Genomic DNA, 7,371 nt, shown 5'->3' with positions numbered 1-7,371 from the left:
GCACTACTTCCGGAACGACATGAGCGAGATCCCTCCCCTGACACAGCGCAGGATTTGCGGCTTAAACAAAGTGCACTCAAAGAATATCAGAGTGAACAGGTTAAGCTACTCCTCCTAACTACGAGACATACCATATACGAGGCTGGGGACAAGACAGGCAAGCTCCTTGCATGGTTGGACAGGACAGGTTGCAGAGAACAATAGCCCAACTTCACACACTGTCGGGTATCATCGTCACCGCCCCAGAAGATATAGTAAGCACCCTGGCTGATTATTTCGAGCAAGTCTACACCCCTAATTCCCCAATGACAATAGAAGAAGCTTATACATATATAAAAGATATTCTAATGCCAACTCTTACGGAGGAGGCAGCATCGTCTTTGGAGGCTGACCTCACGATTGAGGAGGTTAAAGTGGCCATTCATTCTCTGCAGTCCGGGAAGGATAGGGGGCACAATGGCATCCCCATTGAACTATACAAACGCACATCTGATACCACTGCCCCATATCTCCTTAATATGTTCCTCCATAGCTTGGAGGACGGAGTCATGCCGCGTGACCAACGTAGAGCCACTATAGTTGCAGTGCCTAAACCGGGAAAGCCCCCAGATGACTGCTCATCTTACAGTCCGATATCTCTGATTAATGCTGAAGCAAAGATTTTAGCTAAGATAATTGCTGCCCGCCTTACCCCACACCTTGAGACACTCATCCACCCTGATCAATCAGGGTTTATGCACAATAGAAGCACTGCACTTAACCTGCGGAGAGTCCATGCGGCGGTGGCGCGTATGCCCTGTCTTTAAGAGCCGGCAGCCATTCTTGTATTGTATTGTATTGTATGGCGTTTTTGTAGAGCGTATGGTTACCAGGAGGCATCCCAGCGCTAGGATAGAGTCACACTCTGGGGGGGGGGGGGGTACGGGGAGAAAAACAAAGTCATTTGGGAAAGAGGTAAGTTTTCAGTGTTTTTCGGAAGAGAAGATGACCAGATTCCGCTCGAAGTTTCAATGGGAGAGAGTTCCAGTGTGAAGATGTTCCCTAGATGCTCGAATGGCATTTGACATGGTGGAGTGGGCTTATCTATTTGCAGTTCTCGAGCATCTGGGCTTTGGTCCCAAGTTCTGTGCCTGGGTGCGCTTATTATATTCTCGCCCTCTGGCCCATGTGGTGGCCAATGGACATATGTCAGGGACTTTGAGCTAGGTCGTTGCACGCACCAGGGCTGCCCGTTGTCTCCTTTGCTTTTTGCTCTGCATTGGAGCCATTGGCGGCCTGGATTCGATGGACATGCGTGATCAAGGGGCTACATTGGACTACAACATGGGAGGACCGCATCTCCTTATATGCGGATGATATTCTTCTCTACTTAACTTCCCCTGGGCGGTCTATCGCAGAGCTATTAGACATTTGTGAAATTTTCGGAAGGGTATCTGGTTATACTATTAATTGGTCTAAGTCCACCCTATTTGTCCTCAAAGGCCCACCTCCACAACTTCCAGAGGAATGCCCCGTACGGGTTACAGAAGATTCCTTAAAATATCTGGGGGTGTGGATTACGCCCAATCCTAGTGTCTTCCTTCTTAAAAATCTAGAACCTCCCCTTGAGCGATTCCGATCTGATGTAAAGCATTGGCATACCCTGCCCCTGACTCGCCTGGGTAAAGCAGCTCTTTACAAGATGATGACGCTCCCTCGGCTGCTATATATCTTAGAAAATACCCCATTCCCTGTCCCTGTGAAGTATTTCAAGCAAATAGACGCCCTAGTTTCGGGTCTACTCTGGGGTACTAAGACGGCACGAATGTCACGTGGTAAGTTAGTCAGGAGCTGGTATGACGGAGGCATTGCCCTCCCAGATATCCAGTTGTGTTACTGGGCCGCCCACTTAAAAATAATAAACCAATGGCTTCATACCCCACAAACTGAGCTGGCATTCCAGGCGGATCGCTATGAGATTGGAGAGGCCGGGACTCTTTCGGTATTATACGACAAAAGGGGCACATCATCCCTACTTGGTCCAACAGCACACACTGTAGATATTTGGTATGCTGTGCAGACTCGTCTTAGGTGCTGTGACACCATTACCCAGATGATTCCACTATGGACTTCACGCGGGCTAGGCAAACTATGCAACAGCAAAGGGTTTCAAGAATGGGACCCGATAGGCATTACTACAGTGGGCGACTTATGGAGGAGGGGTGCAATCATACCATTTGACCAACTTCAAGCTCAATACGAGTTGGCGCCCACCGAAAGATTTAGATATTTACAGATCAGCCATGCCCTATGGTCGGTTATCCCGCCGAACACAGACTTGCCTGAATCGACCCTGTTAGAAGACAGGCTGCTCACTGAACACATGCATAACAAAGCGACATCTTTCACGTATCGCAAGCTAGTTAACAATTTACCTGATCCCACCCTAAAATTAAGGCGCAGTTGGACTGAAGACTTGGGGAATTTTGGTGAAGCGGACTGGCAAACTGCGCTCTCTTCCCCACGAGAAGTGGCCATACCCTCCAGACTCCGCTTGGTACAGTTGAAAATACTTTGTCGGGTACACTACACTAGGACCACTCTGCTCACCATAGGGCGCGCCACACACCGCTTTTGTCTCTGGGGGTGCGGGGAAGAAGTGGCAGTGCCACCGGGTCGCTGCCTACTGGGCCAAAATTATGCGGACGATATCGCAGGTGGTCAATACATCTGTGCTGCCCGAGCCATGTTGTTGTTTATTGAACATCTGGGACCCGAACGACCTTACCCACCATGCTCAAGACTGGGTGACGTTGGGTATAATGTTTGCCAAGAGAAATAATGCTAAATATTGGGGGGCTGCGGAGATACCCAAATTAAGAGACTGGTGTATAGATTTAGATGAGGCTATGCTGGCGGAGAGAGTGGTATACTTACACCGGGGTTGTCCACGGAAGTGGGATAAAATCTGGGGTGACTGGAATGAATACAGAGGGCATCTGTGCGATCCACCAAGGCCAGCTGAGGACAGTGATTCTGAGTATTAGGTGAGAAGGGGTGAGGGGCTATGGGACTGTACCGTTGGATTTGGAACAATGTTGTCTAAATATTTTGCAACATCTATGGACACTGCCTTGTACACGCCTTACTTATCATGCTATGTATGTACCACTTATTTACTGGAAGCCCTCTTATTGTTATTAATAAAAACAATTAAAAAAAATTTGAAAAGGAATTACGCTTGGGCAGAATAGCTGGTCCTTTTCACAATTTTGTTTGCTCGCCCCTTGGAGTGGTCCCGAAGGAGGAGAAGAAGGGGGAGTTCAGGTTGATTCACAATCTGTCAGCCCCTAGAGGCAATTCATTAAATGACGCCATCAATGAGGAAGCCAGTAGCATGAAATATGCCTCCTTTGACCAGGCGGTGGATATGCTAAGGGTTTTGGGCCCCGGGGCTTTGCTCGCCAAATTTGATATAGAGTCTGCCTTTCGGCTGCTGCCTGTACATCCTCTGGATCACCACCTTCTGGGTTTTAAATTCTGTGACAAATTCTACATGGATATGTGCATGCTCATGGGTTGCTCGGTTTCCTGCGCTTACTTTGAAAAATTCAGTTCATTCTTCGAATGGGTTTTTAGACAGGCGACAGGGCACTAATATGTGATGCATTATCTGATGACTTTCTCTTTTTGGGGTCGGCGGGCTCCCAGGAGTGTGCTTGGGCATTGCAGGAATTTTGTGTGCTCATGCGTACCTTCGGGGTTCCTCTGGCGCCAGGGAAGACGACGGGTCCAGCGACCACAATAGAATTTTTAGGCATTGAATTAGACTCAGCACAAGGGTGTTTCCGGTTACCCAAGGAAAAAATGACAAAATTTAGAGCAGCACTGCAGCAATGCTTGGCAAAAGACGGAGTAACCTTACATCAGCTACAACAAATGGTGGGTCAGTAGAATTTTGCATTAAGAGTCATACATATGGCACACCCATTCTCCCGCTCTATCTCACAGGCCATGACAGATCCCCAAGAAAAACACCATCACACAAGACTGTCGTCTGAGGTTCGCCAGGACATGCGGATTTGGATCGCATTTCTGGAGGGTTTCAACAGCCGGGTAGTGTGGCCCGGTCCTCCCACTACTTCCGCGGAGTTAGGTTTATGGACTGGCGCTGCGGGCAGTTTGGGATTTGGTGCCATACTTGGGAACAAATGGGTGGCACAACATTGGTCAGCTTGGTGGGTGGAGAATGGTGCGACAGCCAATATTGGTTTTCTGGAACTCTTTCCCATCTGGGTGGCACTGACTGTTTGGCCTCATCATCTGCGTAATCAATCTGTGATTTTCTGGTCAGACAACATGACGGTGGTTGAATGCATCAACCAGCAGGCTGCACGGTGTAAAATGATCCTTTGCCTGTTGAAAGAGTTAGTGCTGTTTTGTGTATGAAGCTGAACATACAGTTTAAGGCTAAACATGTACCGGTGGTACTGAATAATGCTGCTGACGCACTCTCTCGCTTCAAGATGCAGGTTTTCAGGGAACACCTACCCTCTGCAGAGGCGACACCAACACTCTTCCCGGAAGTACTCTGGCAGATTGGTGCCCCCAGCTACAGAACCTCGTGGCAACTAGCCTAGCTCCCAGGACCAGGAAAGCTTATGAAGGGGCGTTTTGGTCTTACTGCGCTTTTCTGTGGCAGGATTGGGCAGGGGCATTCCTCCGGTATTTAGACACTGAATAAGGAAGGGCGCTCTGAGGCAACAGCCAGGCGACATGTGGCAGCAGTTTCTTTCTTCGCACAAATCAAGGACACCAGGGACCCCACTAATAGTTTCATTGTGAGAAAGGCACTGAAGGGGTGGTGCCTCCAGGGGGCTGCTCCAGACACAAGACGCCCGATTGGTTTAGAGCAGCTGACATCACTGCTAGAAGCCCTTGGTGGCATTTGCAGTTCAACAGGGGAGGCCTTGCTATTCAGAGCCTCTTTTTCACTGGCCTTTTATGGAGCATTTAGGGTAGGGGAACTGGTGGCACGCAATAAGTAGGTTGTGCAAGGTGGGCTCCAGCTGGAGCATGCAAGGATACAGGGCGACACTTTGCTAATAACCATTAAAAAATCCAAAACTGATCAGGAAGCCGTGGCGAAGGAATAGTACTTCACCGCACACGGGATAATCCATGCGGCCCAATGATGCAGCTAGAAGCGTTCCTCCGACAGAGGAATAGTGCGATGGGGGGAGCATTACTAATGCATGCTGATGATACCCCTCTTACCAGGTTCCAATTTAAATGGGTATTGCCCATGGCGATAGACAAGACATGTTTGGATCCAAAGGACTTTGGAACTCATTCATTCAGAATAGGGGCTGCCACAGAAGCAACAGCTAGAGGTTTGCACTGCAACAGTGTGAAGAGAATTGGGAGGTGGTCCTCCAATTGTTCTAAGCGCTATGTGCGGCTACGCATGTTGTGAGGGTGGCAATGCATTTGTGCTGATGCCTATCCTATTTTCTGCTTACATTTCAGTTTCTCGAACCTGTCACGCAGGGGGGAAACTGGCGTAGGCGCACCAGCTGCAAGATACTTCACAACGGAAGGCACATCCACAGGACACAGGAGAACATGTTGTTTGGGTCATTGGTCATTCGTATGTAAGGCGTATGAAATCAGTTTTTCTTTCAGGTAATTACAGACACAGGGCTGAGCAGGATGGTTTCACGTATCTTTCCATGTTAAAGGGGGTCTCTACCTCAGTCAGTTCAGGGCTTTCGTTACAGATCTGTTGAGTAGACACAGTCCTCCACCCAGGATAGTTATCTTACATTTGGGTGGGAACGACCTGGTGAATCTGGGTAGAAGAGGCTGATGGAGGACATAATCTCGGAAGTGGGCTGGTTAGCTAAGACATGCCAGGGCAGCACCATAGTTTGGTCTCAGATGGTACCCAGATTTAAATGGAGGGGGGAGATTCTGTGAAAGCGTTGAATCACTCAGTAAGAAGGATCAACAATAAAATAGGGAAATTGTTCAGGTCTCCTCATCTACAAACCATCGCACATGGGTGAGTCAGGGGGGGAGCCGTGCTTCTTAAAAGATAGGGTCCACCTGCCTAGGTTAGGTAATGAAATCCTATTGGAAAATATAATGCTTGGCTAGTTAGTTTTAAGGACAGGGGATGACCTTTTAGTGTAGGAGGGGGGCGAAGGGGCTAGATAGTCGGTCAACTACGCTGGCCTGTGGCAGTGTGGTGAGCAGTAAATTTAAGGTCCTTAGAGGGTGGCGCCATTCTTGAATGGGTTCGCCCAAGGCAAGGGCAAGTGGTCTCTCCTAGAACTTCAGGGGTGGTACAGCTGGATGGGTGCGGGGGAGGGGGGAGTCACGCTTTCTTTAGGCTGGTTGGCCACCCCGCACATGCACAATGACGTCAGTAAACGGCGCAGAGATGCAAGGGCCCCCTTTAATGGAGTTAATAGAGCGTACGGGGGTAACCGGGGTGGGGGGGTACTCTCACGGTAAACGGGCCCTCTGCGCAAGCGCACTCCTACTGGAGGGCGTGGTTAATTGATAAGGATCTGACAGCAGTTAGGCACCTTGCTGTAGGCCCAAATAGGATACGCAGAAAAGTAATTACTGTATGATTATGGTTCATATGTTAGATTCGGATAGGAAATACCTTGTACTAGAAGTATGTTAAGGTTAGCCATCTGATATCTGTATATATTAATTGTAATCAAATGTCATGCAACATTTACTGCGTAAATGTGTAAATATTGTTTATTTCAATTTTATTTGATTTTATGTTTTATTAAATACGGCCGGGGGTTGTACGATCCCCGTCTCCAAAGAAATCCCTCTCATGTCAATCTTTAATAAATGTTGGTTAAACACAAGGGGAGGGGATATTTCCAGTAGTCCCTGGCCATAGAGAAAGGCGGGCCGGCATCGGCCCGCTGCAAGTATGGTGGGGCACCGGCCCCCCCACCTGCTTTCCGTGGTGCCGCGCCACGTCAATATGTCGCGGTGGGCACGCCTCATCGTGGATTGGACAAAGGGCTTCACAGTAACCCGGAAGCGATTGAACCGCTTCTGGGTCGCTGGGGAGCAAAGGTCAGGCCGGTTAGAACCGGTTAGTAGGGTGTTTAAAAGGCCAGGGAGCGCAGGAGTCTGCCTCTTTGACCCAGAGCTCCATGGTCTGCCCCTCCCCCCCCCAGCCTTTAGGAGGCTGTAATTCTCTTCCCCCACCCACCATCCCCTAAAGCAGATATTGGTATTGTGTTATGAAGGTTGTTTCATATGTTTTTTCCCAATGTACATGGATGACAGGTATGTCGTATGATCATTTTGTTCCTTAGAACTTTTTCCCGTTTACAGGTCATCAATGGTCGTATT

This window comes from Lissotriton helveticus, chromosome 9 (genome assembly GCF_964261635.1).
Source record: "Lissotriton helveticus chromosome 9, aLisHel1.1, whole genome shotgun sequence".
In the NCBI taxonomy this organism is placed as follows: Eukaryota; Metazoa; Chordata; class Amphibia; order Caudata; family Salamandridae; genus Lissotriton; species Lissotriton helveticus.
The sequence above is the reverse complement of the archived record's forward strand: the minus strand, read 5'-3'. Positions refer to the sequence as shown.